The sequence below is a fragment of the Mobula hypostoma genome, chromosome 3 (genome assembly GCF_963921235.1).
Source record: "Mobula hypostoma chromosome 3, sMobHyp1.1, whole genome shotgun sequence".
NCBI classification, from domain to species: domain Eukaryota; kingdom Metazoa; phylum Chordata; class Chondrichthyes; order Myliobatiformes; family Myliobatidae; genus Mobula; species Mobula hypostoma.
The window spans coordinates 99573133-99599884 of record NC_086099.1 but is presented as its reverse complement, the minus strand read 5'-3'; positions in this window follow the sequence as shown (position 1 = coordinate 99599884).

Genomic DNA, 26752 nt, shown 5'->3' with positions numbered 1-26752 from the left:
GAGGGAGGATGATGTAAGAAACTGTGTGGTAATGAATAGAAAGGTTAAAGGATTGGAAATGAAGGAATCTGGTAGGAGGGTAGAGTGGACTATGGGTGTAAGGGAAGGAGGAGGGGCAATAGGGTGGTGCTAGGCAGGTGAAGAGAAAAGAAGGGGTAAGAAGCGAGCCAATTTCACTGGCATTCTGGACATGAGATATGGGAAAGTACAAGCAGTCCAGGATGTGACCTCCAGAAAGCCATCGCACATGCAAAGTCACAATTCTGGATTAAACCTGAATCACAGAGGGATGTTTGATTACTGTGGCAAGGCTTGAAAAGCATTACCTCCTATAAAGCAAAACAAAGTAACATAAGACAACAATGCTTCACACCCTGATGAGCTCAATGTCTTTTATGCTCACTTTAACTGACAGAACATGGAGGCACCTTCACAAAAACCACAGCCCCCCGACGACCCTGAGACCTCAGTCTTTGAAGCCAACATGAGATTATCCTTCAGGAGGGTGAATCCATGGAAAGCATCTGATCCAGACAGTGTACCTGGTTGAGTACTAAAGATCAGTGCATATCAACTGGTAGAACTTCTACAGACTTCTTCAATCTGTTGCTTCGGCAGACTGAGGTAGCCACCTGCTTCAGGCAGGCTTCAATCATACCAATGCCTAAGGAGAACATGGTAACCTGCCTCAATGACTATTGACTATTAGCACTTACATTCACTGTGATGAAGTGTTTTGAGAGGTTCATCATGAAGCACAACTCCTTCCTGAGGAGTGGCCTAGATCCACTCCAGTTTGCCTACCATTACAACAGGTCAACAGTAGATGTAATTTCATTGGCTCTTCACTCAGCTCTGTAACATCTGGACAAGACAATGCATATATCAGGACCAAAGATTCATTTTAATGTCAAGGTATGTATGTACAATACAACTCTGATATTTGTCTTCTCTAGATAGTCATGGTATGCAGAAAGATCATGCATTAACTCCCGCTACATGATAAAGAAACAAAATTCAGAGACTCCAAAATCCTCCACCCCCTCCCCGCAGAAAAGAACAATGACAATAGCAACAAATCTCTACCTCCTCCCCGCAGCCAGAAAAACAGGAATAACAATCCCCGACCCGTTCACCTGCAGAAAAAAGCAGCGACGATACAGTGCCTGACTCTTCAGTCGCAGAACAAAATAGACAGCGACTATAGCAACGCATCCCCAGCCCCTCCCTGCAGATAAAAAGCAGCAAAAGTAACAGTCCCTGACACCCTCACTGCAAAAAAAAGACAACATAGCATCAAAAATCCCTGACCCCTCCTCACTCACACACAAAGAACTAATAGTTCACCTACCCACCAATCAGCCACAGGAAAAAAATTGCTGAAAAGCTGAAGGAGACCAATATAGAGTACAGTCCAATCACATAAATCTCAGAACATCAAACTGCTCTTCATTGACTATAACTCAACACCATCATCCCCTCAAATCTCATCATTAAGTTCAAAGATCTGGGCCTCAGTACCTCCCTGTGCAACTGGATCCTCATTTCCTCACTGGAAGACCACAATTAATATGGATCAGAAACAGCATCTGCTCCACACTCACCATCAGCACAGGTGCAGCACAAGGTTGTGTGCTTACCCTACTGCCTTTCTCAGTTTATACCTATGAATGTTTGGCTAAGTACAGCTCCAATGCCATATTTCAGTTTTCTGACGATACCACTGTGGTTGGCTGATCAAAGGTGGAAACAAATCAGCATATAGGAGAGAGATTGAAAACCTGGTTAAGTGGTGCCACAACAATAACATCTCACTCAACATCAGCAAAACCAAAGTCAATTATCAACAGGACGAAGAAGCCGTAGGTCTCTGAGTCAATCCTTGGTACTAACATATCAGGGGATCTGCCCTGGGATTGACACGTAAATGCTATCACAAAGAAGTCACAATGGAACCTCAACTTTCTTGAAGTTTGCATAGATTCAGCATGTCACCAAACACTTTGACAAACTTCTATAGATGCAGAGTAACCTAACAGGTTGCTTCACAGCCTAGGAATGGAAAAGACCACAAAAAGTGGTGAATCACCCAGTCTGTCACAGGGAAAGCCCTCCCCACTATTGATCATATTTACATGGAATGCTGCTAGGAGAAATCAGCATACATCATCGAAGACCCCACTACCCAGGCCATACTCTATTCTCACTACTTCCATTGGACAGGACGTTGAGAAACCTTAGGTTGCACAACATTAGCTTCAGAAATAACCATCACACCCTTCAATCGGCATGAACAATTTCACTCACCCCAACTCTGAACTGACTCTACTGCCTGCAGGCTCACTTTCAAGCGCTCTTTGCCACTCATGTACTCAGTATTACTTTTTATTTGCTGAATGTCTTTTTCATTTTGTCTTTTTTGTCATTCTTTCTTTATGTGCAGTTTTTCATAAATATATTGTATTTCTTTATTTTCCTGCAAGTACTTGCAAGAAAATTAATCTCAAGGTAATATATGGTAAAAATAATACCAAAGAGCTGATTGTGGACTTCAGGAAGGGTAAGACAAAGGAACACATACCAATCCTCATAGAGGGATCAGAAGTGGAGAGAGTGAGCAGTTTCAAGTTCCTGGGTGTCAAGATCTCTGAGGACCGAACCTGGTCCCAACATATCAATGCAGTTATAAAGAAGGCAAGACAGCAACCATACTTCATTAGGAGTTTGAAAGGATTCAACATGTCAACAAGTACACTCACGACATTTACAGATGTACCGTGGAGAGCATTCTGACAGGCTGCATCACTGTCTGGTATGGAGGGGCTACTGCACAGGACCCAAAGAAGCTGCAGAGGGTTGTAGATTTAGTTGGCTCCATCTTGGGTACTAGCCTACAAAGTAGCCAGGGTATCTTCGGGGAACGGAATCTCAGAAAGGCAGCATCCATTACTAAGGACCTCCAGCACCCAGGGCATGTCCTTTTCTCACTGCTATCATCAGATAGGAGGTACAGAAGCCTGAAGGCACACACACAGTGACATTGAACCCTTGGACACTACCCCACTTTTTTTAATATACAATATTTCTGTTTTTTGCATATTTTTAATCTATTCAATATATGTATACTGTAATTGATTTACTTGTTTATTTATTTTTTTTTAATTTAATTTATTATTTTTTTCTCTTCTAGATTATGTATTGATTTGAACTGCTGCTGCCAAGTTAACAAATTTCACGTCACGTGCAGGTGATAATAAACCTGATTCTGATAATATACATTCTTTGATAATAACTTAACTTTAAAATTTGAGAAGAAAACTAGTAAATCGGTCATTTGATAGAATAGAGTCAAAGAAGGAGGAAGTATGTGGTTTCCTTTACAGTGGTGAAACCAAACACAGATTGGGTAACTGCATACAAATCCCTATATTCAGTCTGCAGTAGAAACCCTGAGCTTCCTTTTTCTTGCTATTCTCCCACTCTAACCTACTTGTTATGGTGCCCTGCTCTGTTACAAAATCTTATACAAATTTGGCAAATAGCACATTTCATTCATCTGTGCACATTATGGTTATCATCACTAACCAAGCAACTCCTAGAAGTCATGTTATCTGTATTAGAACTGGCCATTTTTGCCTTACAACCAACCATCTGTGCTATTGGCTCAGTTTCCTCTGTCCACTAGCCTTAACTCCTGGCACATACTCTGCCCTCGAGTCCCCGAAGTATTATCCTCTTTTATCTGTATCAGCAATCTCTAACTCCTACCAGTACCCCATAGACTACGATCACAAATTTTCCCTTTGCCTTAGCTATCCCTATCCCTGTCTTTTGTGCTACTTTAAACTGATTTCCTTTTCTTTTTTTTGACTTCTGATGGAAGACCTTCAACGTAATATGTACAGATTTTGTCTGAATAGCATTTTCTATTTTATTTCAGGTCTCAACCTTTAAAATTCCAGAATGTATTAACACTTTAGTTCAAACTTTCGTCACAAAACAACCTCCTCAATCTGAGGTGAACTTCTGCTATATTAGCTCTGAACTATATATACTTCCTTAATTGACAAAATAAAAACTTTCTGCACTACACTAGTTGGGCCTCACTAAAACCCTGGAGAGTTTCAGTAAGACTTCCTGACTTAGTACTCCATTCCTTTTGTAATTAAAACTCACATTCTATTTATCTTCTAAATTATGCACTGTTCCTATAGACTTCCTGTACGTGTGCAGGGACACTCAGATCTCTTGAGATGCCAACATTTAAATGTCTCATGCTGTTTAATTAATATTATTTTTTTTCTATTCTTCCTACCAAAGTGAATGCATTCACATTTGTTCATCTATTGCCACTTAAATTCCTTTGCAGATATTTTGTGTTCCCGTCAAATCCTACTTTACTACCTACCATTTTATAATCTACAACTAATGCAATTTGTCCCTTTGTCTAGATATGCAACGTATTTTGTAAATAATTGGAATCCTATTATCTTTGATCCCTGATCTACCCAATTAATTACAACTGGTCTACATTTAAAAGTTTCTGCCTATTAATTAACCTGTCACTTGTCCTATGGTAATAATTTATAAAGCACATTATTAAATATCTTCCAGAAATCCAAATGATATTCTTCTGTTTACAAAATGATGCATTCCTGAAAAACATCTTTTTAAAAAACATCTTTTTTTTATATAAACACTGCTCGGGGAGAAGGGCCTGCACTGCGTAAGCGCATGACATAGCACGCCAAGGTTTAAAAACAGACCACCATATACAGCGGGCAGCGTTGTCAGTGGGCAGCGGAGTGAGAGGGAGCAGAGTGGGACGGCTTTGGCTCAACAGGCTTCAGCGAGAACAGGCAGAAGCCAGGGTAGATTTTGGTAAGTTTTTTGTCCAGTTTGTTTAAAGTAGAGAGAATGCCAGGCAGGATGTTGGAATGCTCCTCTTGCAGGATGTGGGAAGTCAGGGAGCCCTTCAATGTCCCTGACAACGTCACTTGCAAGAAGTGCATCCAGCTGCAGCTCCTAACAAACCGCGTTAGGGAACTGGAGCAGGAGCTGGATGACCTCCGGATCATTTGGGAGAATGAGGAGATTATAGATAATAGCTACAGGGAGGTAGTTATGCCAAAGGAGCAGAGCACAGGAAATTGGGTCACTGTCAGGAGAGGGAGGGGGAAATGGCAGGCACAGCAGGGTTCCCCTGTGGCCATTCCCCTCAACAACAAGTATACCGCATTGGATACTGTTGGGGCAGTTGACTTACCTGGGACTAGCTGCAGTAGCCGGATCTCTGACACTGAGTCTGGCTCTGCAGTGCAGAAGGGAGGGTGGAAAAAGAGGAGAGCGGTAGTGATAGGGGACTCGATAGTTAGAGGTACAGATAGGAGGTTCTGTAGTCATGACAGAAAATCCAAGATGGTTTGTTGCCTCCCGGGTGCCAGGGTCAAGGATGTCTCTGATCGCTTGCGTGACATTCTGAAGTGGGAGGGTGATCAGCCAGATGTCGTGGTGCACATCGGTACCAATGACATAGCAAGGAAGAGTGAGGAGGTCCTGGAAAGTGAATATAAAGAGCTTGGTAGGAAGTTGAAAAGCAGGACCTCGAGGGCGGTAATCTCAGGATTGCTACCTGTGCTATGTGCCAGTGAGGGTAAGAATAGGATGCTCTGGAGGATGAACAAGTGGCTGAGGAACTGGTGTAGGGGGCAGGGTTTCAGATTTCAGGACCATTAGGACCTCTTCTGGGGCAGGTGGGACCTGTACGAGAGAGATGGGTTACACTTGAACTACAAAGGGACAAGTATCCTTTCAGGAAGGTTTGTTAGTGCTGTTGGGGAGGCTTTAAACTAGATTTGCAGGAGGATGGGAACCAGAGTGCCAGAGTTGACAGTGTGGCTGAGGTGAAAATAAATGATGTTAAAAGTTCAAGCAAAGCCACAAGTAGAAAGGTTGTGAGTGGTGGTAAAAATCTTCTGAGGTGTATATATTTCAATGCTAGGAGTATTGCGGTGAAAGCAGACGAGTTGAGGGCATGGATTGACGTGGAATTATGACGTTATAGCAATTAGTGAAACTTGGCTACAGGAGGCGCAGGACTGGCAGCTTAATATTCCAGGGTTCCGATGTTTCAGATGTGATCGAGGCAGAGGAGTGAAAGGTGGGGGGGGGGGTGTAGCTTTGCTTGTCAGAGAAAATGTTACAGCAGTGCTCAGGCAGGACAGATTAGAGGGCTTGTCTACTGAGTCCTTATGGGTGGAGCTGAGAAACAGGAAAAGTATGGTCACATTAGTGGGGTTGTATTATAGACCACCAAATAGTCAGCGAGAATTGGAGGAGTAAATCTGCAGAGAGATAGCAGGCAACTGCAGGAAACATAAAGTTGTGGTGGCAGGGGATTTTAATGTTCCATATATTGATTGGGACTCCCATACTGTTTGAGGTCTAGATGGGTTAGAGTTTGTAAAATGTGTTCAGGAAAGTTTTCTAAATCAATATATAGAGGTACCAACTAGAGAGGATGCAATATTAGATCTCCTATTAGGAAAAGAGTTAGGACAAGTGACGGAAGTGTGTGTAGGGGAGCACTTTGGTTCCAGTGATCATAACACCATTAGTTTCAACTTGATCGTGGATAAAGATAGATCTGGTCCTAGGGCTGAGGTTCTAAATTGGAAGAAAGCCAAATTTGAAGAAATGAGAAAGGATCTAAAAAGCGTGGATTGGGACAGGTTGTTCTCTGGCAAGGATATGATCGGTAAGTGGGAAGCCTTCAAAGGAGAAATTTTGAGAGTGCAGAGCTTGTATGTTCCTGTCAGGATTAAAGGCAAAGTGAATAGGAATAAGGAACCTTGGTTCTCAAGGGATATTGGAAATCTGATAAAGAAGAAGAGAGAGTTGTATGACATGTATAGGAAACAGGGAGTAAATAAGGTGCTTGAGGAGTATAAAACGTGCAAGAAAATACTTAAGAAGGAAATCAGTAGGGCTAAAAGAAGACATGAGGTTGCCTTGGCAGTCAAAGTCAAGGATAATCCAAAGAGCTTTTACAAGTATACTAAGAGTAAAAGGATTGTAAGGGATAAAATTGGTCCTCTTGAAGATCAAAGTGGTCGGCTATGTGCGGAACCAAAAGAAATGGGGGAGATCTTAAATGGGTTTTTTGCGTCTGTATTTACTAAGAAAACTGGCATGAAGTCTATGGAATTAAGGGAAACAAGTAGTGAGATCATGGAAACTGTGCAGATTGAAAAGAAGGAGGTGCTTGCTATCTTGAGGCAAATTAAAGTGGATAAATCCTCAGGACCTGATAGGGTATTCCCTCGGACCTTGAAGGAGACTAGTGTTGAAATTGCAGGGGCCCTGGCAGATACACTTAACATGTCGGTGTCTACGGGTGAGGTGCCGGAGGGTTGGAGAATGGCTCATGTTGTTCCTTTGTTTAAAAAAGGATCAAAAAGTAATCTAGGAAATTACAGGCCAGTAAGTTTGATATTGGTAGTGGGTAAGTTATCGGAGGGAGTACTGAGAGACAGAATCAACAAGCATTTGAATAGACAGGGACTTATTAGGGAGAGTCAACATGGCTTTGTGCATGGTAGATCATGTTTGACCAATCTATTGGAGTTTTTCGAGGAGGTTACCAGGAAAGTGTATGAAGGGAAGGCAGTGGATGTTGTCTACATGGACTTCAGTAAGGCCTTTGACAAGGTCCCGCATGGGAGGTTAGTTAGGAAAATTCAGTCACTAGGCATACATGGAGAGGTGGTAAATTGGATTAGACATTGGCTCAATGGAAGAAGCCAAAGAGTGGTAGTAGAGGATTGCTTCTCAGAGTGGAGGCCTGTGACTAGTGGTGTGCCACAGCGATCAGTGCTGGGTCCATTGTTATTTGTCATCTATATCAATGATCTGGATGATAATGTGGTAAATTGGATCAGCAAATTTGCTGATGATACAAAGATTGGAGGTGTAGTGGACAGTAAGGAAGGTTTTCAAAGCTTGCAGAGGGATTTGAACCAGCTGGAAAAATGGGCTGAAAAATGACAGATGGAGATTAATACAGACAAGTGTGAAGTATTGCACGTTGGAAGGACAAACCAAGGTAGAACATACAAGGTAAATGGTAAGGCACTGAGGAGTGCAGTAGAACAGAGGGATCTGGGAATACAGATACAAAATTCCCTAAAAGTGGCGTCACAGGTAGATAGGGTTGTAAAGAGAGCTTTTAGTACATTGGCCTTTATTAATCAATGTATTGAGTATAAGAGCTGGAATGGTATGATGAGGTTGTATAAGGCATTGGTGAGGCCAAGTCTCGAGTATTGTGTTCAGTTTTCGTCACCAAGTTACAGGAAGGATATTAATAAGGTTGAAAGAGTGCAGAGAAGGTTTACAAGGATGTTGCCGGGACTTGAGAAACTCAGTTACAGAGAAAGATTGAATAGGTTAGGACTTTATTCCCAGGAGCGTAGAAGAATGAGGGGAGATTTGATAGAGGTATATAAAATTATGATGGGTATAGACAGAGTGAATGCAAGCAGGCTTTTTCCACTGAGGCAAGGGGAGAAAAAAACCAGAGGACATGGGTTAAGGGTGAAGGGGGAAAAATTTAAAGGGAACATTGGGGGGGCTTCTTCACACAGAGAGTGGTGGGAGTGTGGAATGAGCTGCCAGACGAGGTGGTAAATGCGGGTTATTTTTTAACATTTGAGAATAAATCGGACAGATACATGGATGGGAGGTGTATGGAGGGATATGGTCCATGTGCAGCTCAGTGGGACTAGGTAGAAAATAGTTCGGCACAGCCAAGAAGGGCCTGTTTCTGTGCTGTAGTTTTTCTATGGTTCCTATGGTTCTAAAAATAAGAAATATTATAAATTAGAAAGGTTGGGTAAAGTACTGGAGGACACAAATTTAAAGTAACACAGAGAAGTTTAAAGGAGATTTGTGAAGTAAGATTTTTACACAATGAGTCGTGGGTGCCTGGAACATACTGCTAGAGGAGGTGGGGAAGCAGGTATAATCCAGCATCTGCAGATTTCCTCGTGTTTGCGTTTTTAAACAATACATTTAAAAAGCATTTAGACAGGCACATGAACAGGCAAGAGACAGAGGGATATAGACCATGTTCTGGAATGGCTCTGAAGAACTGGCAGTTTACAAATGTCACTCCACTCTTTAAGGGCGAGGGGGGAGGAGGCAAAAGACAGGAAATCATAGGCCAGTTAGCCTGACTTCAGTAGTTGCAAAGATGTTGGAGTGATGCTGATGTTCTATAAGGCACTGGTGAGGCCTCACCTTGAGTATTGTGTACAGTTTTGGGCTCCTCATCTTAGAAAAGATGTGCTGGCATTGGAGAGGGTCCAGAGGAGGTTCACAAGGATGATTCCAGGAATGAAAGGGCTATCATACGAAGAACGTTTGATGGCTCTGGGTGTGTACTCGCTGGAATTTAGAAGGATGAAGGGACATTTCATTGAAACCTTTCAAATGTTGAAAGGCCTAGACAGATTAGATGTGCAAAGGATGTTTCCCACGGTGGGAGAGTCTAGGACAAGAGGGCACAGCCTCAGGATAGAGGGGCGTCCATTCAAAACAGAGATGCGGAGAAATTTCTTTCGTCAGAAGGTGGTGAATTTGTGGAATTTGTTGCCACATGCAGCTGTGGAGGCCAGATTGTTTGGTGTATTTAAGGCAGAGATTGATAGGTTCTTGACTGGACATGGCATCGAAGGTTTTGGGAAGAAGGCCAGGAAATGGGGTTGAGGAGGAGAAAAAAAATGGATCAGTCATGATCGAATGGCGAAGCAGACTCGATAGGCCAAATGGCCTAATTCTACTCCTATGTCTTATGGTCTTATTATTAAGGATGAGGTACTTGGAGGCACATGATAAAATAGGCCAAAGTCAGCATGGTTTCCTTAAGGGGAAATCTTTCCTGACAAATCTGTTGGAAATTTTTGAGGACATACCAGGCAGGATGGACAAAGAGAAGTCATGCAGAAGGTCTTGGACAGATTGAGAGAATAGGCAAAGAAGTAACAGATGAAATATAGTTTAGGGAAGTGTATGGTCATGCACTTTGGTAGAAGGAAAAAAGGCTTAGACTATTTTCTAACTGGAAATCAGAGTTGCAAAAGGATTTGGGAGTCTCCGTGCAGGATTCCCTAAAGGTTAACTTGCAGATTGAGTTGGTAGCAAGGAAGGTAAATGCAATGTTAGTATCAATTTAGAGTTGTTCTAAGTTAAGTCCTAAATCTCCTGGGATGTAATTAGCAGAAGCCAATCTAAGTTTTTAACTGCCAAATGGTTTTTCTACAACCGTGTAACCTTCTATCATTGATCTGAAGAATAATTTAATATAGTAACAATTCTAGAAACAGACACTTGACTATAATAAGAAATCTTTTATAATAATGGTGATTATTCAAATACAAATTTTCACATTTAAAATGAAAGCTTAGGTTCAAAAGGTATATTTTTGTGATGGAGTGAAGATATATTCCATATTCAAGACATTGAACAAATCATTACACTTGTAATTACTGATTATAGTCAAGCGCCTGTTTTTATATTAATTTATTCTTCAGAGCAATGACAGAAGGCTTCCTACTGAAGAAGTAGGGTTTTTTTTTAAATATGTCCAATGAATTTTCTTTGCAAATTTGTAACTTCCCTGCTAGCAGATTCAAGTCATAAATGTTAAGCCCCCATGATCCCTGACAAATAGAGTTAGCAGGATGCAGATTCTAGGGAAATCTCAGAGCCAAGCTACAGCCTGTACTTACCTTATTTTCATACCTTACCAGTTCCAACAGAAAATGTAACAGACCATTCAGATACAAATAAAATCTTCAAAGATACTTAAACTTAAATATTCTGCAATCCTCTGACTATATGTTATTTATCACATATCAGCCTATCAAGTCAACATGGCTCTCAGAACAACCCCAATGGTCCCATTCCCTCACTTGTTTGTATATCTCTGAAATGTGTTCTTTCTTACATTCTGCTGCCATCCACCTCTACAAGGGGTAATTTTATAGTAGAAAATTAACCTTATAACATTGGGTAGTGGTAGGAAGCCAGAGTACCTGAGGCCATCCCATCTGATCAGCGGGAGAACATACAAACTCCACACAGACCATAAATCACATCAAATCAAAAACAGGTAACTGGACATCTGCAGTAACAACACTACTGAATTGTTGTTTATGTTGACAGCTTTTCATTGTTATAAATTGCTTGTATTTTCAAACTTGTTTTTTAACTTTGAAGAAATATTGATAAACACTTAGTAATTCGCTAGACAATACCATACTTATCGTGTACTTCAAAAACATTTAAAATACTGTCAAAAAGAATAATGTGAATATGTCAAGCAGAATTTTGAAACCTATAACATAGTGTTAGAAAAAAATGTTTTAATAATTTAAATAAGAAACTATTTTAGCAAGAAACTATATTTGTAATAATTTGACTGAATATTTTGTGAATATTTCAATATTATTCTTTTAATACTTGAATGGTATATTTTCAGTAAAATTAATCATGCAACTAAAATCTGCAATTAAAAAGGAAACCATACCAGAATCTGCATACAAGAAGCAAATCCTACTAGAAATCCCCAGTTAAGAAGCAACTAGTGTCAATGTTTACTTCAACAAAAAAGATTCTATAATCGTAATGCATGGAGTCTCTGGTGCAAGACAGCACTACCTATCAAATATTGTAGAATCGTTCTTGAAAATCTGTCAAGAATCATTTTATCCAGATGCAAAGACAAGCTGATATTGAAGCTGTAATTCTTGTTACAATTACTAACGTTAACAATTCTTTTGACATGATAATATCGCTATGAGAGGAAATTTTCAAACCCTTTTAGAGCTGCTCCATAAGTCAACAGAAATTTACAAACCAACACTTTTTCTCCCCTTGGCCTCTCTAAATGAAGAATAGATTTGTATGTATTTATTTAACAATTTATTCATATTTTTTAAGTTAGGATTCAGGATCTAATAAGAATGATGTGTTGTAGGTTTGGTAGATCCTTAGAGAGAATACCAGTAATTTGAACTGACTTTTTAGTTGAAAATAGCCAACAGAGACAATATAGAATATTAACTTAATGAACAGCTTCTTACTAATTCTTCTCTGCTTGTAAATTCTCGCTCTATGTCATTTGACAATGATGTAATCAGCTTATAACTGACATAAACTATGAAAACCAAAAGGAAGTTGATGTAACAAGTCAAACCAAGATAAGGAACGAATACACAATTTAGGATGCACAGGAACTTAAAATTTCAAAACGTATGAGTGTTATTTATAATAGCGGCTAACTCATGAAGTAGTGAGTTGGAAATCTGGTGCAAGAAATTACTCTCTAAGTTACAGATTCTCACACTTACCTGCAGCTTCTTTCTCAGAGTGTTATTACTTTGCCTTTTATCTCTCCAGACTTATTGCCTGATGGTTCATAAATGGTCTTAAAGTTGGATTGTAATTTGGAAAAGTACATTCAAATCTCTCCTTCTTCCATTATGCTCCATTATCTACCAGTTTTAGAAATAAGTTCCAAAAATGCACTGTTAACAGCGTAACAAAGTTGTCAAAAATTGTTGTTAACAGTTAAGGTCCCTGCCATGCATTCTGAGATAACTACCGCATCTACCTACAGATTAGGTTGCAAACCCAAGTACACTGTCTTGCCAATGTACTTATTGCTTTCACGTGAATGGATTTGTTTACAATACACTCAATTAATGCACTATCCACTCCAAACGTTTTAATCATTTAATCTTAATCTTGCCAGTTGCTGTAATTATATTTTGCACCATCACATTGCTGGTGATGATTTTTCTTTGTTTATTAAGAATTTCCTAGCTCAGTCTTTCATTGCACATGCCTGACCACATCTCTAAACCAAATCACAGTTCTGTGGTTTTGGCTCTAATTCCTTACATCTGCAGTCCTTTCCTTTGACGAAATTTCCTTCTCACCTTTTATTTTCTTTGTAATCCAGTATATAAACCTTGTCATCCGCAATGAAATTCCACTGGATGTTTTCTGAGCTTTCTTCTCTAATTGTCCATTCCCAGTTTCATCCTCAGTAACAATTTTTCCACTTGTAACTAATCATTAGACCTAGTGATAAGACGGGAGGTAATTTATTTTCAGAGAAAAAATAATGGCCTTATAAGCAACTTAGTCTGTGAAAGCCAGGAGACCTCTCCTGCTAAGACAAAATTTTCTAATTACATGAATGTATCATACCAGAAAGAGATTACAGATAAATTAAATGCCATATAAAGTACTTAGAAACAGACTTGCAAGAAACCAATCAACATGAAATTATGAATGGAGTAAATCACAATTGTTAAACCTTAGTGCTAAACAGAACTATGACTCAGGCAACAATCATTCCTCCATGAACACCATCAAACTGATTAGTTAGATTTCACCTGATTGTTCTCTTACCATTAGAGCATTAGATATAGGAGCAGAATTAGGCCATTTGGTCCATTGAGCCTGCTCCACCATTTCATCATAACTGATCCATTTCCCTCTCACCCCCAATCTCCTGCCTTCTCCCTGTATGTCTTCATGCCCCAACTAATCAAGAAACTCTCAACCTCTGTCTTAAATATATCCAATTACTTGGTATACATAGCTGCCTGTGGCAACAAATTCCCTTGATTCACCACTTTCTGGCAAAAAAAAATCCTCCTCATTTCCATTCTAAAAGGACTCTCTTCTCTTCTGAGGATGTGTCCTATGGTCTTAGACTCCCCCAACATAGGAAGCATTCACTCTGTCAGGGCCTTTTAACATTCAATAGGTTTCAGTGAGATCCCCCAGATTCTTCTGAATTACAGTGAGTACAGGCCCTCGTATAACAAGCCTTTCAATCCCAAAATCAGTTTTGTGAACCTCCTTTGAACCCGCTCCAGTGTCAGCACATCCTTTCTTAGATAAGGTGCCCAAAAATGCTATCCTTTGCATTCCGAATTGCTCCCCCCAGAAACTCCAGCCATTGCTGCTCTGCTTTCATCCTTGCAGGTGTTTCCTACCCATTAAATTTGTCTGTCTTTTCTCTGATGCCTTTGTGATTCCCTTTACTCCACTGTAATGCTGTATCATCTGAATCTAGCTTCTCCTTTTTGAATTGCAGAGTGAATTCTATCATATTATGATCACTGTTCCCCTAAGGGTTATTTTACCTTAAGCTCTCTAATCAATTCTGGTTCATTGCACACACCCAATTCAGAATAGCTGATCCCCTAGTGGGCTCTATTACGAGCTTCTCTAAAAAGTTTTCATGATAGGCATTCTACAAATTCCCCCTCTTACGATCCAACACAAACCTGATCTTCCCCATCTACCTGCATATTGAAATCCCCCATAACTATTGCAACCTTGCCCTTTTCACATGCATTTTCTATCTCCCTTTGTAATTTTTAGACCATATCTTTGCTACTATTTGGAGGTTTGTGTATAACTCCCAACAGTATCTTTTTACCCTTTCCATTTCTTAGCTCTGCCCATAACTACGTATCTCCCAAAACTATCCAAAACTATGTCACCTTTTTCTAATGTTTTGATTTCATTTTTTTCCCAAATGAGCCACCCATCCCCTTGGCCTACCTGTCTGTCCTTTCAATACAATGTGTGTGTTAAGCTCCCAGCTATAATGTTCTTTCAGCCATGATTCAATGATGTTCACTACGTCATGCCTGCCTAACTGCTACAAGTTTATCTACCTTATTTCGTATACTGTGTGCATTCAAATATAACATCTTTAGTCCTGTATCCATCATCCTACTTGATTTTGGTCCCCTTTTATATTGCAACTCATCCCATTGACTGCAATTTTGCCCTATCATCAGCTTCTCCTTGCTCGCAGTGTCACTACCCACTGCCTCTGATCATAAACCAACTACCACCCTCAGTCTTATCACTCTGGTTCCCATACCCCTGCTAAAATAGTTTAAACCCTCCCAAGCACCTCTAGCAAACCTACCTGCAAGGATATTGGTCTCCCTTGGGTTCAGGTGTAACCCGTCCATAGGCTGTGGAAACATTTCAATAATGGGACCAGTGAAGTTATCCCGTTTGGTTCAAGAGCCTAACAGTTGAGGGGTAATAACTAGTCCTGATCCTGGTGGTGTGAGACCTAAGGTTCCTGTACTTGATGGCAACAGTGAGAAGAGAACATGTCCTAGGTGGTGGGAATCCCTGATGATGAATGCTGTTTTCCTGCAACAGCGCTCCATATAGATGTGCTCAATGGTAGGGAGGGCTTTATCCATGATGAACTGGGACCTATCCACTATTTTTTGCAAGATTTTCCATTCAAGAGCATAGGCGTTTCTATGCCAGGCTGTGATGCAGCCAGTAAATACACCCTCTGCCTCATGAGTAGTAACAGGTAACATTTTTAAATTCCTTTTAATTTGTGATTTTGATTGTGCAGTCAAAATGGCAGTCAGGACAGTGGAATGCTCCTCCTACAGGAAGTGGAAAGTCAGGGAAAGTCATGGTTTCCCTGATGACCATATCTGTGAGAAGTGCACCCAACTGCAACTTCACCAGACTAGGTGAAGGAATTGGAGCTGGAGTTGATTAACTCAGGATTCTGAAAATATCACTGATGAGTTTGGTCCATATTGGCACCAATGACGTAGGCCAGGCTAGGGACGAGGTCCTGCAAAATGACTTTAAGGACCTAGGTAGAAAGTTAAGAAGCAGGACTTCCAGGGTTGTATCGCAGGATTACTATCTGTGCCAATTCAAATTGAGATGAGTTCAATGTGTGATTAAAGAAGCACGGAGGAACATCTGGAGAAACTTCTGAAATGCTTGCTTCGCTGCTGCTGCTACTATGTGATTGGGAAGCTCCGGAGGGCAAGACCCCAAATCCTCGGCTTTGCCTATTGCCTGTTGCCAGGGCCGGGGTCGATGTGCTCGGCAGAGATAGTGCTCAGTGCTCAGTGTCGGAGGCTCGAAGTTTTCGGACGCACCCAGAGTCGGACTGTGATCGGGTGCTTCCAGGGTGCTGCAGCGGCAAGTTTGCGGTGCTGGAAGCTCATGGCAGGGAGAGTTTCTCCCTTCAACCATCTGCATGAGATGATGGAACTTTCGAGAGACTTTGAGACTTTTACTTTTACTGTGCCCATGGTCTGTTCTTCATCAAATCACGGTACTGCTTGCACTGTTGTAACTATATATTATAATTATGTGGTTTTTGTTATTTTTTTAGTCTTGGTTTGTCTTGTGTTTCTGTGATATTATTCTGGAGGAACTTTGTATCATTTCTTAATGAATGCATTACTAAATGACAACAAATGAGGACTGCGTGTCCTCATAATCTAATCTAATCTAATCTAAATCTAAGAGCTGGGGCAGGAGGGCAGGGTTCAGACTTATGGATTATTGAGCTCTCTTCCAGGGCAGGTTCAGTATGACCCACACAAACCAATATCCTCCCTGGGAAGTTTGCTTGTGTTACTTGGGAGAGCAGATAGATGGGAACCACAGCAGCAGAGCCACAGGTGATAGGCTTGACAGTAAGAAAGCTAGTATGAAAAGTAAGATGAAAAGAAAGTACAACATGAGGCAGGCTAATAAACGTCATAGGACCAATAGACTGTGATGTTTATTTCAACACATCGACTAAAGTGGGTAAGGAGGATGAACTTACAGCCTGGATCAGTAAATGGATTATGATGCCTTAGAGACCTTGCTGCCTGAGAGACAGGACTGGCAGCTCAACATTCCTGGATTTTGTTGTTTTGGATGTAATAGAGGGGGCAAAAGAGATGGAGGGGTTTGCACTATTGATAAAGGAGAATGCCACAACAACAATAAGAGGACACACTGAGGCAATTTGGATGGAGCTCTAAATTAAGAAAGGTGCAATCACAATGATGGGATTATACAATAGACCACCCATTAGCTAGCAAGACATGGTGGAACAGATATGTTAACAGATAATGGAAAAGCACAGAAACAACATGATTATCATGGTGGGGGACTTCAACCTCCTCAGTATTGATTGGAACTTCCTAAAAAAAAAGGTTTAGCTGGGGTGAGGACTTACCTTCAGTCCAGCTAAGAGGGGTTCTGGCAACATCACATGGAGATAACATACTGGACTTTGTTTCGGGAAATGAGGCAGGCAGGCCAGGTGACAGACCTGATGGAGGGCAAACGTTTTGGAAATGGTAACCACAACTCATTATGCTTCGAGATAGTTACGATTAAAGGTAATATGTGGGAAAGTACTAAATTGGGAGAGGCCAAATTGTGACTGGATAAGACAAGAGCTAAGAGATGTTGACTTGGAGCAGCTGCAGTCAGACAAATCCATATCTGAGTTACTTAAAGACCAACTGATCAGAATTCGAGGTAAGCATCTCTAGGAAAAGAGCAAGGACAAGGATGGTATGGTGAAGGAACCTTAGATAACCCAAGATGTCCAAAATTTAGTCAGAAAGGAAAAGGAAGCATATGGAAGCTAGAATCAAAGAAGACTCTTGTAGAATACAGATACAAAGCAATTGCTTTTGGAAAACATCTGGCATTTCTCCTTACATAACATCAGTGTAAAGGTTAGTTGAGAGCAATCAGTAATTGAATAAGAGGACTTCCTCATCTTCACTTTATATCTATTAAGGATAGTTGTTGATTACTGTAATGGGTTATCATAATCTCTATTTGAGATCCTGTCCAAAAATTTCTAACGAGGTGGATTTCTCTCAGAGGTAAAAGAGACTGCAGGTGCTAGAATCGAGAGCAACAAATAATCTGTTAGAGGACCTCAATAAGTTAAGCAGCATCTGTAGGAGGAAAGACTGTTGATGTTTTGGGTCAAAATGCTGCAAAGAAGATGGACGGCTTGTGCTAGGTGGGGGAGAGGAGGATTTTGATTTGAAATTGATAGACAATTGCAGGTGGATGATAGATGGAAGCAAAGAGAAGTAAAACAGAGAGTCAGGTGGAATGAGGTTGGGGGGAAGGTGACAGTGAAGATCTGAGAGAGCTGCTGGAAGGTGATAAGCAGAAATACAAAGGGCTACCAGTATCTGCCACTGCCACTGTCTCTCAACTCCAACTCTCTCACTCTCCTCCCTGATCCTGATAGAACCCTCATCTTCTTTCACCACCCGTCAGTCAACCAATCACCTCAGTCTCCTGTCTCACCGTTCACCCTCTCCTCTTCATACCAGCCATCTCACCTCTCTACTCTCAGTCCTCATGCAGGGTTTTGACCCAACACTTTGGATTTCTCTCAGAACTGTGTTGATATGCAAGCTTAGATTATGAAAGCCCACTCATTACATGGAGGACACACAGACTCCTTACAGGTGACTTCGGAATTAAATTTAAAACTCCCATACCCTGAGGTGTAACAGTGGCATGGGGCAATTAGCGCAATGCTACTGTGGCACCCCATACCACACAAAGCCATGTCGACTACCCCAATCAGGGACTATCTATCCAAATATTTGTATATCCTATCCCCTACTTGTCCTGTGAGGGTGTGGATCTGTGATGATGATCTGTTCTGGACAGTTAGATCAAAGCTGCAACTTTATTACCTTTTACAGTAAGTACATTTCTTTCTGTATAGCTCTAAATATATTTTTTTCTTCTGTATATGCACTTTAAAAATAGCAATGAATTATCCTTTTTTCATATATTTAATTTTCAAATTATCTAACTTATACAGCTCCTGTGGAGCTGCCTGAAACTTGACTCCCAAAAAGGTATATAAATAGCACTCGGGATAGTATTGAGAACTTCCTGTCCATGTATCAGAAGTACACAGATGTCCTCCATAATAATAGAAGGAAAAGGTGCTCCTTTTAAATATGTTGTCAACTGTCTATGGCTTAAGTCAAATGAGTCAGGCAAGCCACCAGGATATCTGCACTGGGAATGAAGAGATTCATGACATGATGATAATTTGAATGATGAGCATGAAAAGCTCCAAACTCTGAAGCACTGCCCAAAACATAAAATCTACCAAAGGTTGACCCTTAGGGAAATTACAATGATGCCAAATTCAGGTGCCTATTCTGCCTCATCTTGTCTGCTTAAAGTAAAAGGCAAAAAGTCACTTTTAGAATCCAGAATATGAGTGAGCTTCCATGACAGGGATGGGGCTCCCATGCTTTTTGCCTCAGTTCTTGCTCATAATACCTTTTATTTTTGCACCCAAGCTTTATGTCTTCTGAAAAAAAAAAGCAGATGTACCACGGACAGTAGTGATGATCAAACTGTAGTTTCAGAATGAGTAGACAACCCCCAGGTTTCTGAAATTGTGAATAAAGTATAAATATGGTTCCTAACCACACAGGGAGCTTTATAGAAATCTGGTTGATTTGTGAGCTGCACCAAAAGGCAAGTTTCATCCGTTGAGGCTAAAACCTTGGGTCGGGTAACGAATGATAATACTATACAGGCTATTGCAGAAATGTATCAATTACAGAAACACAATTCGTGCTGGAACATGCCCAGATGTATTTCCAGTGTGATATGAAACAAGCTGGAGATACCTACAATGAGGTTTAGAATTCACTTCAGCACCATCTTCAATTACACAGTCTTCTTGATACTCTTCGGACCGTAAGTACTAACCAGTGGGCTACATGGCCTATCTTGTCTCTGATCTATCAGGAAGGCTCAGTATACCAGCTCCAACATGCAGACTGAAACTTCTGCCCTCGTAGTTGCTATTATTAAATTTGCTCCTAATTTCCTTCCCTCCACTCTTCCAAATTGAGCAAAGCAAGTCTCAGATAAGTTGTGAATTTTCAATTAAAGACACATCCACAGATGTATGTTCTTTAGTGGGGAGTGACATTGTTTTAAAGTTCAGCAGAAATGCTAAAAAATTCATTTTTCATTATGATGTTCAATTGATCTTCCTTGATCTGTTTCTTCAATGTATCTTTTACATTCAAAATGTCTTTTCCACTTCTCTGTTTGAATTTGGTGGCAAGGAGAAGTGAAATAGCTCTTCATTAAAGCGTCCTTCATAAATTGTTCTGAAGCATGGATTATTCTCCAAACTGACTTTTTGAAAACAAAACTTTTCAACCATACACACATATACCATTACACACTCAAATGAGCCAGTACCTGGCTGAGTACTAAAGACCTGTGCTGATCAACTGGTTGAAGTGTTAACCTTGCACTTCAGCAGTCTGAGGTATCCACCTGCTTCAAGCTTCAATTATACAGGTACCTAAGAAGAATGTGGTAACCTGCTTTGATACTGTCTTCCAGTAGGATTTACATCTGCTGTGATGAAGTGTTTTGAGAGATCGGTGATGAAACACACCAACTCCTACCTGTTAAGCAAATTGGATCTGTTCCAATTTGCATACGTTAGGTCAAAAGCAGATGCAAGGTCATAGTCTCTTCACTCAACTCTGGGACATCTGGACAGTGAGGATGCATACATTAGGATGTTCTTCATTGACTACAGCTTGGCATTCAATACTATCTGTTATGTATTTGATATCTCAGTAATATTTGAATAATCTTGTATTTATTTATTTGATTAAGCATTCTTGTTCCTTTAAATAATTTGTTACAAGTTATATGTATAAATATATGAATTGCATACATCTTCACACTACCATGTGATGCGTGGGAATCTCACTTAAAGTAAACCCGAAGATAGACCCACATTTTCGGACTCCCATGCCTACCCTTGAATTAGTTTAATACTTTTAAGTTACAAACATAACACTGGCAATTAGCTATTTTTAAAATGAACCTAAGACAGCTATCAGTCTGTTGAAATGCAGTAAGACATTTGAACTGAGGAAGGGTTGAATTTAAAAGAAACAGCCCATCACATGCAGAGACTGTCAAGTAAAAGAAGGCAGTGCAGCACATATCCTTCAGAAGGGAAGACAAAATCAAGTTTTTTTTTTAAAGTCCGAAAACAGAAGAATTAACAGGTTTATACAGTAAAGAGTGAGTACCGGATGATAATAATCATTAAAAAAAGCAGAAATGACTGGCTATGTTTGAAAAATAGAGATGTTTGATTACACAAAAGGTAACTTGAATATATATGCTGAGCTAATTCAACAATATTTTGAAACAAATGAAATAGCTAATGAGAAACAAGAGCCAATTTTGCTGAGTGCATTGGTTTTAAAGGTATACAGTTTGCTATGAAGTTTGACTGCTCCAAACAAACCAGTAGAAATGAGTTTTGCTAATATTGTCAAAGTAGCACAGGAATATTTAGAACCAAAGCCACTGTTTATTGTAGAATGCTTTAGGTTTCATAAGTGGAATCAAAAAGAAGGGAAGTCAATTTCAATGTATGTGGCTCAATTGAAGAAATTGTCAGTTTATTAATGGTCTTAATGGTGCACTGAGAGATTGTTTAATTTGTGGTATCTTACAAGAAAGCATTCAAAAACGGCTCCTAACTGAATCACAACTCATATTTTAAAAACACAGTTGAAAACTCTGTTTCAAATGGAAACCGCAGACAGAGATGCAATTGAGTTGCAATCAGGAATGTAAGTGAGTGTGAACAAAAATTGCAAAATTTAAACAGAAACCTGCCTGGCCAAACAAATTGTGTTACCATTGTAGCAGGGGCTCACATGCACCAGACCAATGCTGGTTTAAGGGTAAAATTTGTAGAAAATGCAACAAAGTAGGACACCTGCAAAGGGCATGTAGGACAGACAAAAATAAATGGACTACACAGGGAACAGTAAATGCTAAAGTTAAAATCTCCCACCACAACAACCCTGTTATTATTACTCCTTTCTAGAATCTGTCTCCCTATCTGCTCCTCGATGCCTTTGTTACTATTGGGTGGTCGATAAAAAACACCTAGTAGGGTTATTGACCCCCTCCTATTCCTAACTTCCACCCACAGAGACTCTGCAGACAACATCTCCATGACTTCCTCCTTTTCTGCAGATGTGACACTATCTCTGATCAACAGTCCCACCTCTTTTGCCTTCCTCTCTATCCTTTCTGAAACATCTAAAGCCTGGCATTTGAAGTAGCCATTCCTGCCCCTGTGCCATCCAAGTCTCTGCAATGGCCACAACCTCATAGCTCCAAGTGCTGCTCCACGCTCTAAGCTCATCCACTTCATTCATAATACTCCTCGCATTGAAATAGACACATCTCAAACCATCAGTCTGAGTGCGTCTCTTCTCTATCACCTGCCTATCCTCCCTTTTGCCCTGACTTCAAGCTTTCTCTATTTGTGAGCCAACCTCCCTTTCCTCCGTCACTTCAGTTCAGATCCCACCCCCCAGCAATTCTAGTTTAAACTCTCACCAGTAGCTTTTGCAAACCTCTCCACCAGGATATTGGTCCCAATATAGACCGGTTAGCCTGACCTCAGTGGTTGGGAAGATGCTTGAGGCAATTGTTAAAGATGAGGTGATGGAGTATTTGTGACACTGTACAAGGTAGTACAAAGTTGGCATGGTTTCCTTCAGGGAAAATCCTGCTTGACGAACCTGTTGGAGTTGTTGTAGGAGATTACAAGTAGGATAGATAAAGGAGATGCAAAGGATGTTTTATATTTGGACTTCCAGAAGTCCTTTGACAAGGTGTCACACATAAGGCTGCTTACCAAGTTGAGAGCCCATGGTATTACAGGGAAGTTACTAACATGGTTAGAGCATTGGCTGATTGGTAGGAAGCAGCGAGTGGGAATAAAAGAATCCTTTTCTGGTTGGCTGCCAGTGACTGGTGGTGTTCCGCAGGGGTCGGTGTTGGGACCACTTCTTTTTATGCTGCATATAAATGGTTTAGATGCTGGAATGGATGGCTTTGTTGCCACGTTTGCGGATGATAAGAAGATTAGTGGAGTGGCAGGTAGTGTTGAGGAAACAGGAAGGATGCAGAACGACTTAGACAGATTAGAAGAATGGGGAATAAAGTGGCAAATGAAATACAATGTTGGAAAATGCATGGTCATGCACTTTGGTAGTAGAAATAAATGTGTGGACTATTTTCTAAACGGGGGAAAATCCAGGAATCTGTGAGGCAGAGAGACTTGAGGGACTTGTGCAGAACACTTTGAAGGTTAACTTGCAGGTTGAGTCAGTGGTGAGGAAGGCAAATGCCATCTTAGCATTCATTTCAAGAGCTCTAGAATACAAGAGCAAGGATGTGATGCTGAGGCTTTATAAGGCACTGGTGAGGCCTCACCTTGAGTATTGTGAACAGTTTTGGGCTCTTCACCTTAGAAAAGATATGCTGGCATTGGAGAGGGTCCAGAGAAGGTTCACAAGGATGATTCCAGGAATGAAAGGGTTATCATACGAGGGACGTTTGATGGTTCTGGGTTTGTACCTGCTGGAATTCAGAAGGATGAGGGGGATCTCAATGAAATCTTTTGAATGTTGAAATGAATGTTGAAAGGCCTAGACAAAGTAGGTGTGGAAAGGATGTTTCCCATGGTGGGAGAGTCTAGGACAAGAGGGCATACCTTCAGGATAGAGGGGTGCCCTTTCAAAACAGAGTTGTGGAGAAATTTCTTTAGGCAAAGGGTGGTGAATTTGTGGAATTTGTTGCCACATGCAGCTGTGGATGCCAGGTCACTGGGTGTATTTGAGGCAGAGGTTGATAGGTTCTTGATTGGACATGGCATCAAAGGTTATGGGAAGAAGGCCAGGAAATGGGGTTGAGAAGGAGAAAGAAAAAGAATCAGCCTTGATTGAATGGCGGAGGAGACTTGATGGGCTAGATGACCGAATTCTGCTCCTTTGTCTTATGGTCAAAAAATGAGTTTTGCTTATTCAAAGGCACTTCATAGTCTTGCCCCTGAAACTTTCTGAACGCATAATACAATCACTAAAACTGTAAAAATTCTGCATACAATACATATACCATTTGCAATATTTTATACCTATGTAAGCCTAACTCCCGATCAACTATTTTCATGCCTAAAAATATAAAATTAAGTTTTTCACCTAAACTCCTCAACAGTACCTTAACAATTTCAACACTATTTGTTGAACTGTCCACCCTATTTCTCATTCCAACATACAACATTACATAATTTAATGTTAAATTTCATTGGCTACAATTCTGTTCACTTAAAATATCCTCTATGTACCCTCTATCCCAGTGACCTGCAGGTCTTTGAAATGCTTTGAGAGGTTGGTTATGACTAAACTGAACTAATGCCTCAGATTGCAATTTGCCTATCACCACAATAGGTCAACGGCAGATGCAATCTCAATGGCTCTTCACACAGCTTTAGACCACCTGGACAACAAACACCTATGTCAGGATGCTGTTCATCAGCTAGAGCTCAGAATTTAATACCATCATTCCCACAATCCTGATTGAGAAGTTACAGAACCTGGGCCTCTGTACCTCCCTCTGCAATTGGATCCTTGTCTTCCTAACCAGAAGACCACAAACTGTGCGGATTGGTGATAACATCTCCTCCTCGCTGACAATCAACACTGGTGCACCTCAGGGGTGTGTGCTTAGCCCCTGCTCTACTGTCTATATACACATAACTGTGTGGCTAGGCATTGCTCAAATACCATGTATAAATTTGCTGATGATACAACCATTGTTAAATATTTAATGAGATATGCCAACTAGTAGAGTAGTGTCACAGCAACAACCTGGCACTCAATATCAGTAAGACGAAAGAGCTGATTGTGGATTTCAGAAAGGCTAAGATGAAGGTACACATACCAATCCCCATAGAGGGATCAGAAATGGAGAGAGTGAGCGGTTTCATGTTCCTGGGTGTCAAGATCTCTGAGGACCTAACCTGGTCCCAACATATCAGTTATAAAGAAGGCAAGACAGCGACTATACTTCATTAGGAGTTTGAAGAGATTTGGTATGTCAACAAATACACTTACAAACCTCTATAGGTTTACCATGGAGAGCATTCTGACAGGCTGCATTACTGTCTGTGGGGGAGGGGATTGCTACTGCACAGGACCGAAAGAAGCTGCAGAGGGTTGTAAATTTAGTCAGCTCCATCTTGGGTACTAACCTACAAAGTACCCAGGACACCCTCAGGGAGCAGTGTCTCAGAAAGGCAGTGTGGTGATATCACGTGCAATGATGTGCCAATACATGACTGGACAGCACTGAGCATGCGTGGGGTTTGTCAGAATGTTTCAGCACATGGCGGGGTTAAGACATGTTTGTTTATTATTGTAAATAAAAGTTCTCTAATTCTTCCAGAATATGATTCTTTACTGTTAACCATGGTACGTTTAAACAGAAGTAACATAACATGGTGTCAGAAGTGGTTCTGGAAGAATAATAAGGGAGAATCGAGAATCAAAGATAATCAAAAAAAAGAAGGAAAAAGTTTGAACTGTAAACGGTAAAATGGAAGGTTTACAACCTCCACCAAAACTTCAGCTGACTGGCAATGTAGCTGAGAATTGGAGGATATTCAAGCAACAGTTTGAACTGTACTTATCGGCAATTGATTATGAAGAAAAATTGGAAAAAACCAAAGCTGCACTTTTGCTCCATGTAATCGGGAATGACGCAGTAGAGGTATACAATAATTTTGTTTTTGAAGATGGAGATAATTTCAATTTAAAGTTGATAATGGACAGATTTGAAGTATTTTGTATACCTAAGCGTAATTTAATGTACGAGCGGTATAAATTCTTCACATGTGCACAGAGAGCTGCTGAAACAATTGATCAGTATGTTACTGAGTTAAGAAAGCATAGTAAAACATGTGAGTTTGGATTGCTCACAGACTCTCTTATTAAAGATAGACTAGTTTGTGGCATTCGAGATAATGCACGTAATGTCACAGGCTGAAGAGCTTATTGGTGAAAACTGCAATGTAAATGCTGTAAAAAAGCACAAATATATCAAGAAATATAATAATACATCAACAAAACTGACTGAGAGCAAGACGGCATTTGGGAAAAAAAACATGTGATCGCTGTGCGTGGGAAAACCGTCCAAATCAGTGTTTTGCATATGGCAAAATTCGCTACAACTGCGGTAAGATTAATCATTTTTCACGCTGTTGTAGAAATAGAAAGAAGGAAAATGAAATGAAACAAGTAAATGCAGTGATTGAAGATGAATGTGAGAATTTTATAAAGTGCTGACATGGAGAATATAAAAGCAATAGCTGCAGATAGATGACCAAACAGGAGGCAATTGATGATGTGAAAAAGCAATGGCAGGAAGAGGTTGCTTCAATACAAGTGATAATGAAAGAGACACGGAGAGAATATGGATTCAGTCTAATCACCGTCTAGAGCAAGAACGCTCACAGAGGGCACAATATAGGGAAGAAGTGAAAGCACAAGTGAAGGAATCGAGAAGTTCTATTGAAATGGTGAAGTCTCAGCATAAAAAAGAGACTACACAGTTAATGAATGAATTAGATGAAGAAAAGAAGATTCACATTTCATTACAAATGGAAGTGGAAGGAATTAGGAAAGATACAATCCAAACAAAAGCAGGGAAGCAGATTGCTGAGGAGGATAGCGTGAACTGCTTACCTGAGGTTCCAGATTTTAACCAGGAGGCATGTGAGAGTATACCAAAAAGCTTAGTTGAGATACATAAAGAAAAGCTTAAAGCAGAAAAGAAGAAAAAGAAGCAGCACAAGAAGAGTCGTGGCCCAGATAGCGAAGAGCCAACTTCAGAGTTTTAGTTAGCTGATATAGATTTATTTATTGGTTAATGTTGTTATTTTTTAAGGAAACGAAGATGTGATTCTTCA